The 13,375-nt window shown below is 45.0% G+C and overlaps 2 non-coding genes across 2 annotated transcripts; both read right to left on the bottom strand.

The window, feature by feature from the left end:
* Positions 1 to 3,066: 3,066 nt before the first annotated feature.
* LOC147660897 (small nucleolar RNA SNORD31) lies at positions 3,067 to 3,134 on the bottom strand. Its single transcript, XR_015306117.1, has one exon. It is a non-coding gene; the product is annotated as a small nucleolar RNA SNORD31 (small nucleolar RNA).
* A 377-nt stretch (positions 3,135 to 3,511) lies between these two features.
* LOC147660896 (small nucleolar RNA SNORD22) lies at positions 3,512 to 3,619 on the bottom strand. The gene has a single exon (XR_015306118.1). It is a non-coding gene; the product is annotated as a small nucleolar RNA SNORD22 (small nucleolar RNA).
* Between the last annotated feature and the right edge of the window lie 9,756 nt (positions 3,620 to 13,375).

The following is a 13,375-nucleotide window of genomic DNA, read 5'->3' as shown; positions in this document are numbered from 1 at the left end:
TATGGTGCATAAAGTTTTGAATTGGACTCGCTTCCTCACTGGGAGCCAGTGGAGTCTCAGCAGCAGGGGATTAGAAGGGGTCCTTGCTGGAGCGTTCAGGACAATCCTTGCTGCTGTATTTTGGATTACTTGCAGTTTACTGAGCTGCTCCTCGTTTGCTCCGAGGAGCAGCCCATTGCAGTAATCCACCCTGCTGATGACCAGAGCCTGCACCAGCGTTTTTCTGTGGTGGTCTGGTATGTAGGGGAAGACTCGTCTCAACATCCCAATAGCCCGGAAGCAGGTGCCAGCAACCTGATTAACATGTCCCTTAAAGGTAAGTTGCTGATCGAAGAGCACTCCCAGGTTCCTAACAGAGCTCTTAGGGGTGGGGACAGGACCTAGCTCCACGGGCCACCAGTCGGATGACCAATATGTTGCCGCTTGTCCAAAACACATGACCTCCGTTTTCCCCACATTACACTGCAGACAGTTAGTTGACATCCAGTCTGCAATGGCTCTCATGCCATCTGCAAAAGATCTTTTTATTGCAGATGTGAGAGTTTTGAAAGGGAAAAGGAGTTGGGTGTCGTCGGCATACGACACCGGGGTGAACCCGAAAGATCTAGCTAAGTTGGCTAGGGGTGCCACATACACATTGAAAAGTGTAGGACTAAGGCATGAGCCTTGTGGCACTCCCTCATTGAGCTCCCTTAGCGTGGATTTGTGGGAGCCCAGCCTAACTTCTTGGACACGACCAGTCAAAAAGCTCTTCATCCATGTCAGAGCCTCTCCCTCCACACCCACCTCACCTAGGCGATCAAGAAGCACCGTGTGAGACACCGTATCGAAAGCGGCGGAAAGGTCCAACAGCACCAGAATCATGGAGCTGCCCTCATCCAGTGCCATTCTGATGTTATTGGTCACTGTCTGAAGGGCTGATTCTGTGCTGTGGTTTGGCCTGAAACCAGATTGTGAATAGTCCAGGCCATCCGTCGCTTCCAGATGTTGAGAAAGATAGGTGTTCACGTGCCTCTCTGTAACCTTGCCCAGGTAAGGCAGGAGGGAGATAGGTCGTAAGTTGGAGAGGTCTGTCCAAGGAGAAGATGCCTTTTTTCTAATCGGGTTCACCACCGCCCTTTTCCAATCTGCAGGAACCTGACCTTTCTTTAGGGAGATGTTAATCACATCCAGCATGTGCGGACCCATAAGAGAAATCATGATTTGTTAATCACTCCTACCAGTGATTAACAAAAAGGGATTCCTGGTAGGCATTAACCCATTCATAGGTGAAGTGATCTCTGCCACACGTGCAGAGTTCTCTACACCTGTAAATCCCACTCAAAGGGTGAACAAATGGGTGTTTCAAGCTATTCCTGAGCGTGGTTAGCCTCAAAAGTGTGTGAATGCCCACAAATACGTATGTGTCTTGATATTCACAAGCTCCTTGCATTCCACTTTTCATTTTGAAAAGCGTTTGATTTTTATTGCAGACAAGGGCCTGAAAAAAATCCCTTTCTAGGGTGGAAAGTGAAATGGATAATTTTCAGATTTGCTGAGGTTGTAAGGGAACAAAATAGTTTTGCCATGAAGAATAGAGTGCACATTTGTGGTGAACCCTGCACAAGAGGAAAAAGATCTCCATGACCTTCCCATGAATCTGCATGGAAACCTGGGAATTGTTGTGAATCCTAGAACGTGGTAAATCTAAACCTGCAAATGTGTACCACAACTAATGAAAAAGTCTTCGAATGACCAGCAAAATTCTCTCAAGTGATATATTGAGAACAGCACTGCGATATGCAGAGAAACATAACGTACAAAAAGAGACTATGTGTTAGATTTGCAATGTAAATTTCTAAGTTTAAAGTCTGTGCTGAAAAATGATCATTAGAAATTGCAGTTTGATAATGGCTTTGCAGATTTCAGTTCCTACATTGTCAGTGCTCTTGAGTTGGAAAGCAAAAGTGGGCAGTAAAGGAGTGCCCTCTCCAAAACAACTCTCCAGTTCTATTAATCAATAATGGCCACTGAGCTTTTGAGGAACTTTTATTTGTAGGGGAAAAACGACCACCACCAATACGGAGAGCAGAGAACAGGTAATAAACTGCAAACATTCCTACTTTATCCATCTTTCAATTTACCATTTTTAAGGGCAAACTGACCAACTGACCATCCAGCCACCCTACCTTTATAGGACGGAGTCTGCAATGGCAGAAAACCGCTAAACCTAATGCAGACATGGAGATTTGTTTTCTCTTTTTCCTAGCTTGACAGGGCAGATTTCTGCAAGACGTACCATGGCTAAGTCATTTTTCTACTTGGTTTTCCCTGATTTTGGGCATTTTTCTGAATTGTATGTCACAATATCAACCACAAAGATATTGTAATGTGAAAAAAGTCTTCTCAAAATATAGACATAAAATATTGACTTTAAACACTTGCCGTGTAAAGTACAAAAAGCTTGAATAAAAAATATCAACTATAAAACATACGACAAATGCAAACCTATCTAGAATAGAAAATAAATATTTCACAAATGACATTAAACTTTAACAAAATATCGACCTCATAAATAAAACAATAATTAAAAAATATATATCCTAAAATAATGATATATTAACTTAAAATAAAATGTATTTTTAGTAAATGTTCCTAAAGAAATACAAATGCTAAATACATGTTTAATTAAACATGTTGCACATTTGAAAAGATCAACTTAGAAAAATAAATGCCAATAAATCAATATCAATTTTAACACAAATGTATTTTCTCTTACGATATAAATTATATTTTTCAAATGTAAAACATCTATGCTATATTATATTGATGACAAAAACACCCACAATAAAAATATCAACAAAAATAATATATACATGTGTCTAAATACATTCATGGTATATTAAACTCAGTGCCAATCGATACAAGTAGCCGCTTACCCATTGCAGCTGTCGCCCTTTGAAAGAGTAGTACATCCAACTCCTGCTACAATTGAGGAGTTGAGGATTTTCCAAACACTGTAAGAAACAGGAGAGAAGGAGTTACAACCCACATCTCAAGGTTGCAGGAGATAACAGTACACTAGTTTAGCTTCAGAAAATACCTATCAGTCACATAAATCAGACTGGATCGGTAGTGGGTTCATCACAGAGCTCACGGACAGGAAAATAAAGAGCTGCCCAGTGTCCAGCACCTCAAAAGCCACCCAATGCTTTGATCCCACTAGTACCACTACATGACATGAGCTTTACCCGTTGCAAGACACTGCATCCCTGGACTGAATCCTGCAACAAAAAGCCTCAGTAAAGAAATATAGCAAAATAAGACCCCACTTCACCCAGACAACGACCCTCCACCCCCTCACACTAATTTGCAGTCTTGTTTCCATCTCAGTGGCCAAGAACCACACCAAAATCTCAAAGTATTTCACAAATAACCCACAGTTTGGCTACATCATAAACACCAAGCACTACAACACTAAGACTCTCAGCGGTACGTGCCAGCTAAAGCTGAATTTTGAAAGCTGAACCAAGTCTGTCAGACTGTTCCATCGAGAACAAGTTGGCCTCTTATCACACTAGCGGTGCCAGTGGGTTCACCTTTGCAGCTTCTGGCACCTGTGAGGATTTCCTCATCTCGACTGGGCATTGCGTACATGCAAGGCTACGCATTGCACCCTCCTTCTATAGTAGTATATAGAGATTTAAGACATTCTCACCTTAGCAGCCCACCAGGAGCGGCTAGACATGTAAATCAAAAGGAAAGACTTTACAAAAAATCCTTCAAATGGGAGAGGCGGAGCAGGGAGAAGGGTCCCATCGAGTCAGGATAGCGATGAGAGTTATCACAGCCAAGGCTCAAGGTACAGGGGTTACAAGTTCATCCTTCCAGATGGGCCTTCAGGCACCTGGGCAAGGGCAGCATTCAACAAAAGGCAAGTGTATAAAATTCTGTGGACACCGTTCACAGTATGTAAAGGGGGGGGCAGCAAGAACTGCCAAAAGTATATTAGTGCTTTAAATGCTGCAATTGGAACGTGAGCTTCATTTAAGGAAAAAGCACAGAGCTAGGAAATATGGGTTGGTAATGCCACCAATATAATTTCCACTGACATAGAAGTATTTATTTAAGGTTTTTTTTCTTCAAGATGTACATTTTAATTGGAGAAAGCATGAGACTGTTCACATATGAAAATTTTTCAAAAGCATGGATGTCTATTCCCCATCTTAATCAGGGTATCTGTCAATGGGCTGTATTAAAGGGTGTACCTCTCACGATCCCCAGTCCACTGAATAAGCATGAACCTTTTGACTGCGCATACATTAGCAAGACATTTTTTGGCTTGTGCGCATGATATATATACTCCATGAGAGCGGATGGCTACACACACATTCATATTAAAAAGCACACACACATTTTAATAAGGCAGTCATGGGGTTTAATCGGAAAGTACTTGTTACCTAGCCGTGACCCATACTTGGCTGTGTGGAGTGCAGATTACGGGGTATGGAGAGTTCAAACCCATGCCCACACAATGGTGGGTGTGGAGCCCAGAACCACCCCTGTGGTGTAGTGGGGGCAGAGTGAGAGTCCACATATGGTTACCTCAGATGGAAGGTGGGTCCAGAACTGTCTAAAGTCAAGTCCAACCCATTTCCCCTCCACCAGGAATGGGTTGATGCAGAGACCCAGACCAGATTAGCCTCCATGAGCCCAGCCCCACCACTGCAGAGCAGTGTGTATGAAGTCTTTAGCATCTCAGCAACACAACAGGGCAGAGTATGGGGACCCTAGCATCCGCACAGCCCTACCACAATCGGCGCAGAAATCAGTGGGAAGCTAGAAAACAGAAGCAGTAGGACCAGAGCCAGTCCAATCCCACCCCCTGCGGGGCAGATCATCTGTCAAGGGGCAGGGCAGTCCAGCCCTGCTTCTGTGAAGCTATTGACAACTAAAGCGGCCCCCTGCAGGTAGCACAGCACTCACTTCAGTCTAATGGACCCCGGGCAGAGGTGCAGGCCCGAGGTGAGACTTGCAGGCGAACCAGATTTGTCGTCCAAGCAGGAACTGTGTAGATCAGCCAGAGCCCTGCGCAAAGAAGGGGTTCTCTGCGACCGTGGTACAGGGTGGGGCCTAGGCCCGGGATGAAAGCTGTGGTTCTAAAGAGCAACAGGAGGGAGGGATAGTCAGAAGGGGGCCACCCGGTCTGTACTTGCTTTACGAGCGCATCACCTCCTGGAGGTGACGCGCTCGTAAAGCAAGTACAGACCGGGTGGCTCTTCCCAGCGGAACGCACCAAGGAACCTGCTGCGGGCCGAAGTTGATGCACAGACTTCAGCCCGCCTTAGGGAGCAGTTGACATGCTACCACGGCACCAATCCCGTGCAGCTGGGCAAGGGGAAACTTCTGGCTGCCAGGGGCGCCGGCTCATTGAAATGGAGTAGTAGAGTCACACACCCCTTGAAAAATCTGCATATCTGTGCTATTGTTACAAGAGTCTCCTACTGACAGAGGGCGGGATGTACAGCAGCTGAAGACAGCACCACGGGGGCACGTGCACTTTCCGAGCTCCTAGAGCCAATGAGCTACTCTAAAGTATTTCCCCAACCAATAATAAGCTAGTGTTTAGTCTCTAAGGCAAGGCAGCCAATAAACAAGTGCAAAAAAGAAAAGTACGGCCATGCAGGCTACTAAAGTTAAATCGACGCTGAGGGCACCACTCAAAGGGGTGTCACTGGCGCGTGGCCGGAAGTCCATGTACAGCGATTTTTTTTGCGGGAGCCGGCAGGCGCCTTATGGCGCTGCTCGCTCCCGCAAGGAAATCGGCACACGTTGCCTTTGAAGGCAATGGAACGCGTGCATGTTTTAGCCTGAAAAAGGTAACCCATGGCTACAGGCCTCTTTCCTATACAGCGAATGCGCGCTGCGTAGGCGAGACCTAAAAATACCTAGATGACGAGGTGCGATTAGGGCCGCGTTTAGTGGTGGTGGCGCCTGGTGTGACAATCCTTTTTGATGCACCCTCTGTATGGCCTCCTCCTCAGACTACCTCACAACCACCTGGTAAAAATCAGGGGAGGATTGGCACTGCGGGCACTCGGGCATACGCCGAAGGCCCAGTGTCTCAGTGCACTCTGTGGGCCGGTTTTTACTTCACCTTTCCCAGTCCACAGAGAGCACTGACAGGGAGAGGAAAGCAGCTTCGCTGGGTGGCTGTTCAGCGATGATCAGGTGTGGCCTCTCCTTAACCCCCTGCCCTGCAAAGCATTCACGCTGAGGGTAGGCTGGGGAGGGGTGATTGTGTCCAAGAATCGGCCTACCTGGGGGCCAGGTGTTACTCAGGTCATTGAGCCATTTTCACCTCCCAAGCTGCCCTGAAACAGTGTTTGCATTAACACCTCACCCACAGCCCTTCTCCTTCAGGGCTTAGTGGGCAAGGAAGAATGGGTCTGACTGTGGGGGCCAGGTGATGTTGGGAACTCAAACCATCTTCACCTTAGCCCCCACCCCCACTCCCATGGATGGCGCAGCAGCTGTGTTTTTTGATGTATACCCTCTCCTGCCAGGCCATTGCCTTGAGGCAGTGAAGGGCTGGAGATGGCTGAGTAATTTACAAATTGCTGGGCCCTCGCTGTTTTTCAGGTGCTTCAGCACTGGAGGGCTAGGGAATCATTTTTTGATAGAAAGGGGCCTAGCTCGTTTTCAGGTGCTCCTGCGCTGGAAGGCTGGGGAATAATTTTGTAATAGAAAGGGATATTATTGTTTTCAGATGCTCCTGCGCTGGAGGGCAGGGGAATAATTTTGTAATAGAAAGGGGACTCACTGTTTTTCAGGTGCTCCTGCGCTGGAGGGCTGAGGAATAATTTTGTAAAAGAAAGGGACCTCACTGTTTTTCAGGTGCTCCTGCGCTAGAGGGCTGAGGAATAATTTTGTATTAGAAAGGGACCTCGCTTTGTTTCAGTTACTCAGCTTGTAGGACATTATCACCTGTGCCCTGTGTCCTTCCCAAGAACAATATCCTACCACTTGCATTCCTTGTGTATTTTTTAAAAGGGCATGCCCCGCGAATGTGGGCTATGCCAAGTGAATGCGGGCCATGCCCCACGAATTTGGGCCACGCCCCGCAAATGTGGGCCACTCCCCACAAATGTGGGCCACTTTTTCGTCAGTGCACAGGCCAAATTGTGATCCCAATCCGACCCTGGTAAAAGTGCCCCTCTTTTCTCCATAGACTCTCTCTCACACACAATTAATTTGTTTTAAAGCTCTGGTAAAGCTGGCTTTACCAATTCACTCAACTATCCACATAAAAAACAGATCTGTTCTTTGCAAAAGGCATATTAACTCTCTGCGCTACTTTATGGTGAGTTAAAATTGCCATTAGACAAAACTCTGATTTCTCTCTCTAGCAGGAACATTAATCACAAGAGATATCTTGTCATTTTAATTGCTGCCTGAAAGTTGAATGCACAAGGGACTCTGCAGCAGGTGCTTTTAAATCGTAAGCTATTGCTAAACCCAGTGCCTCCTCTGAGGCCAGTGCCCCCCTCCACAGGTCAGCGGCCAGTGCGCCGCACTAGTAGAACTGCCCTAAGACTGGCCGTGGGTGTAGTGAGCACTGGGGACACTGAACACTTCCGTCTTTCTGCCATTTTACAGTCATTGAGTGCAGTTCTTTACATTCTTTCTATTCGTTAAAATTAAAGTTGACTAATTGAGAAATTCATATGAAATGAGTACCTTGTATCTCACACATGCATTTACCCAGATTTGACATTTTGGGTCGCTCTTGTTCTCTAGAATGCCACTTCATCTAAAGGCACTTCTGCAATACAATGCTTATATGTTACCATTGTTCTGAGGAGGTGAAGCATGCACCAGTGATATCCGGTAGCACATGTTCTATTTCTTACCAATCAGACATTGGCTTACTCATTATTCCAACAATCAATGCAACATGTCATGTGTACATCCATGCATTCACTCACTCAGCCATTCATTCAATAATGCGCCCATTCATTGATACAATCCACACAATCGCACATACAAATTCAGAAATCAGCGAAGAAGCAATTTTATTTACAAAATGGCAGATATATTGACATTGTCATTGCTTGTTTCTAATATGACTCCAAGCCATTATCACGCGATGAGCGTTCTGTCCGGTGTGACTGGCTGCTGTAATGGTGACTAGAATCTGTCAGTGCTATGAAACTATTTACGCCAATGCTGTCATAAAGATGGGGAGGATGATGAAAGAACTCACGATTCTTCAGAACAAGGACAGTCAGCCTAAGTGTAAATCTTGGCCAGGGCATTAGAAGCGACCAGCTCGGACTCTAAGGTTGGATTGGAGCACAGCAGAAGCAAGCAACGTCTAGACAACAGCCTTTACGAACTGATTACATTTGCAGCTGCACTGACTACTTACATTTTAGTCAAAATGTAGAAAAGTTGTGTGCTTTTGCCACAAATCAAATTTAACAAAATACAGGTGGTTCTAACTTAGTAATCACAAATGCGCCCATCCCTGGTTCTGACCACAAACATGCTGTGCTGGTAAGCACCACTAATAGACCTCTCCGCACTACTTTCCATTCGACAGCTGCAGCAGAATCAATTTCATCTGGCAGAAGCAACAAACTCTCAAGCAAATATCACCCGCCGGGAACTTTGAAAAGAGCTCCATTTTAAAACAATGTTTTGAATCCTGCACACTACAGACTGTTGTTGTAATGCTTTGTGCCACTGTTTCTATATGCAATAGAATTCTAACCGAAATAAAACTACACATTGCCTATAAAACCTTTCCATAGCCTCAATAATTACTAAAAAGTTAAATTTTTCAATTTCCTTTTTGTTTTTTTTAAAGCATCCTCAAAATAGACATTCTCCTTTCGCCTCTGTTTCCATCGCGGAAATTCAAGCTTCTTTCCTCATTTCTCCATTAATTATGTCTCTTAAATCTTTCCAGCAAAACGTCCAGAAGCACTTTCAGCACATGCCTTATTATGCTGATTGTCCCATGATCATTATTTCTCCGGCGTTTATTTCCTTTGCTGAACTGCGACTGTTGACTTAAGCAGATCATCTGGCATGTATCCTGGATGCTCGGTCTTATTAAATGGATCAGTCATTTTTCATTCACCAAAACCTTATTTTTCTCGTAACGTTTCATCACTTATAAAATTGGCCAACCACATTGCCTTTTCCATCCTCTGTTTTTGCCTGTGGAAATATATGAGTTCCCTGTTTCTTCCAACACTTAGTGGTTTCTCTTCGGGGTCTCCATCTGCAGAAAGGCCCTAATTGTATTTAGACCAACTTGCCTTCATTTCCCAATTACCTAGTGGTGTTTTGTCGGAGTTAGGCAGGTGGTTTGATATATTTTTTTTAAATACATGTTATGATTTTAGCAAATTCAAAGCACACATCACAGCAATCAAATATCAAGATTACAAGACAATCCCTCCTGCTACGCCGCCACAGCCCATGACTGCATGAAGATCTCCCCATCCCTAGGAGTTGAGTTAAAGCCTCTGCATCCATCACCTTGAGGTAATCTCAGTTTGCGAGTTCTGGGACCACCACATCTGCTTGCAAGGTTCCAGGAAGATGCTCCTATGTTAGTACAAGTCGTTCGAGAGTTTAAGATGTTCCTGTGGGCAGCCTCTAGCTTGGAACATCGGTCGCTCACTGGTCAAGGCTTATTTTGCAATTCTCAAGAGAGGGCAGACTAGACTCTCTCCATCCTTTTGCCATATTCCTCTTGGAGGCCAATCCAAAGCAAAGCAATCTTATATTTGCAACCCCCGCCAGAAGGGGCGATGACAGATCAGCTCCGATTCATGTAGATAAAGTCTCCTGTATGTGTGAGACATCTTAGACATTACAGAGAGTTTACCACCTTCATACTTCACATTCTCTCCTGAATAAACTAAACTGTGAAAATATTGTAGTTGAAGAAGACTGGACTTCATGGGTATGGTGGCTTCCTGAAGGAAAGTCAACGCCTCCTTCCAGTCATTCTCCATGAGTAAACCCACATCCTCCTCCCACGGCTCTCATAAGAAGGCAAAGGAGTTGGGAGTTTTCTTAATAATTGATCAATAGATCTGTGAAATCTTGTGTGCCCCAGATCTTCCGCCTGAAGCTGAGTCTTCATGAGGTTAGTCTCCGGTAGGTCTGTCAGTCCCCACAGATAAGGCATAAGCACATGGTGGGGTTGTAGGTAGCTTAAAAATTGATTATGATGAAGGTTGCACTCCTCCTGTAGGTCACCTAACCTAGGGATCCAGATAATATTCCTTTGTTGAAAGCTTTGATTACTAGTTTGTAGAGCAGGGGCAACAAGGGCACCCTGGTCTAGTTCCTGACTCACCAGAAAGGTGTCCCAAATAGCCCCTCCAATATTGACCTGTTTAATAATATTAGTATTCAATAGATGTACGTAACTAATAATTCTAGGGCCAAAGTTAAGTCATTGCAGAAGTCCAAATAAAAGGGTCAATCCATCCAATTCGAAACTCTCTTTAAAGTTGACCAGGAGGATTACAAGTGTTTTGGCAAAGTATCTGCAAGAGCATAGTATACTCTCCTGAATTTATGTCTAGTTGCTTGTCTCGGCATGAAGACATGTTAGTCCAGATAAACTAGGGTGTTGAGCACTAGATTGTTAGAGAGGACTTTGGCCAATATGTCGACCTCTAAGATGAGGAGTGAAATGGGCCTATACGATGAGCAACAGTAAGGAGCATGACCAGGCTTGTGAACGTGTCAGGACATCGCTAACTGAAAAAGTTCTGATGAGTAACCATTTTGACCTGGTGTCGTCCTCAATTGTAGTTTCTGCAGGGCTTCCCCCAATTCTTCCTCCATAATCTCTGCTTCAAAAATATCCCTATCATCCAGGTCCAGATGTCCTATAGGAAGATCTCCAACAAATTCAAGTAAGAACATGAGATCTCTCCCTGTCCATAGTATCAACTATTGGGTGGTATTTTGTTTGTATTTCAGGACAACCATTGGAGGGTTATGCTGGCCCCATTACCCCATTAATAAATTCAACTTTGGGATACTAACCCTATTCAAGAGAGTCTGTTGTAGGCTGTTGTAGGACTGATTGCGTTCAAGTGAGTTTCTCAAAATGTCAGGGGAAGGTTCTGCCAGGTACTGAAATCCCAGTTCATGTATCTGGGCTTGCAAAAAGGCGACTGCCTGATGCTTCGTACAGTGTGCCTCAACCTGATAACTAATGATTTCCCCTGAATCATTACTAAGGCCTTCTTTAGTTGTCCCGGTGAGTCAACTGATCCCATGTTTGTCTTGAGATAGAAATAAGTTGCCTCCCCTATGTATTCCCTACAGATGGGGTCTTTCAGTCACCAAGCACCCATACACCACCCTGCTCTCATGTACCTGGGGCACAGCCTTAACGTGGGCTCTATCGGTAAGTAGCCAGAAAAGCACTTCACCAGGATTTGAACTCCAGACGCTGTATGCATCTCTGAGTTGGGTACTAGAAAGTAGTCAAGGTGGAAGAAAGCCCTCTGGTCCCCGAAAGTAGACGTTGAAAGCCAGTTACCCTGGGTAGAGAGCTCTCCACGAATCAGTTAGCTCCAGAGTAGAGAAGAATTTAACAAGGATAGGTGGTCCACAGCAATGGGCTCCTAGAATGCCAGATCAGTCAAGGGTCAAAATCATCACACCATTTAAGTTTCATCCCAACACCCAAGGTCCTATGTGGAGCTGTGAAAGCAGCCATCTAAGCGACTCAAAGCGGTCCAAGGTTGGGGGTGGAGATGCATACACACAAGCCAAGGACAGGGGTTCTCCTAAATTATCCTCCCATATCCATGACCTTATATGAGCAAGTTCTATGACTCAAGATGACAACACTCCCAGTTGTAAAACCCACATTGAACACATGGGAGAATCCCAGTTGAGCTAATAATTATGCATGTATTCCACACTAAATGATCATCTTGAAGGAAGATTACTTCTGGATTGATTTGCCTGGCTGCCCTGAGGACTGCATCCCTTTTGACCTTAAGTAGGAGACCATTGATATTTAAAAAGAGTGTACAGATATAGCCTTGTTCTGTTCAGCCATGTTTTGAGGAGTAAGGGTTTGTTGCTGAGCAAAGGAGAATACCTTTGCACCGTGAACTGAAATGTAACAAAAAGCAACAAAATCAACAACTGTTCCCCACCAACTCACAAAATCTACCCTTTCCCTACATCTCAGAAACATAAAGCATCTGTCTTGGTGTTAGACCCGGCTTCCTGGGCACCAGGGCACTCGCATCATCTGGAGTGTTACCCACTAGTGCTCTGAGGCCCAAGGACTAGTGGACCCAAAACTGGATAACAAAGTACTCCTCTCCAGCACTTGACTTTCAAGGTAGCGAGTCTGAGCAGTTTAAGGCTTACACAAGGAGGTGAGGTGGGGTTAGACATTCAGAATACAGTGCACACCATACTACCAGCTGATAAAATCAATGTCCAGTCAGTGCTTTACTTTTTTATAAAAGAAAAGTACTTTAATACACAGGAGAATTATACTACACATAAAACTAGGAGCAGCAGTGAAAATCAGATGTCTCTACAACCCTCTGGGCCAGAGCTCTGACGCCAAACAGTATTATAGCACCTAGACGCCAGGCACTATAAAAACACAGTTAACCTGAAAACAGACAATCAGCATTGTATATTACAGACCATGTTGCACAGGGTTGTTCTCATTCTTTGGATTGAAAGGATATAGTTTCAACATATGATGTGAAGTCAAAAGCTCCATTTGCCCCCATCTTCAGAACCTATGGACTCAACATTGTGTCATATGCAGATGACACCCAACTCATCCTCTCCCAATCCCTATCCAACTAACCCAGACACAACTTTCGAGAATGTATGGAAGCCGTTGCCAAATGGATGAAAAACAACTACAACTAAACACCAACAAAATGGAAGTACTCATCATGGGCCCAAACCCTGATGCCTGGAACAACACCTGGTGGCCCCCCACCCTCAGAAGCACATCCACCTTCACAGACCACACATGCAACCTGGAAATCATCCTGGACTCAGAGTGCAAAATGGACCGCCAGATCAATTGCGTCTCATCCACCTGCTTCCACACCCTCCGTCTCCTACGTAAGACCTTCAAATGGATCCCCCTCAAACACAGAAAGACTGTCACTCATGCCCTAGTCACCAGCAGACTCGACTACGGCAATGCACTCTATGTTGGAATAAACACAAACCTCACCCGCAAGCTACAGAACATCCAAAACGCCGCCGCAAGACTGGTCCTCAACCTGCCAAGACACTGCCACACCTCCCAGCACCTGCGCACACTCCACTGGCTCTCAATCGAAGCTAGAGTCACCTTCAA

The sequence above is a fragment of the Lissotriton vulgaris genome, unplaced genomic scaffold (assembly GCF_964263255.1).
Source record: "Lissotriton vulgaris unplaced genomic scaffold, aLisVul1.2 SCAFFOLD_706, whole genome shotgun sequence".
NCBI classification, from domain to species: domain Eukaryota; kingdom Metazoa; phylum Chordata; class Amphibia; order Caudata; family Salamandridae; genus Lissotriton; species Lissotriton vulgaris.
This window is presented reverse-complemented; position numbering and strand designations above follow the sequence as displayed.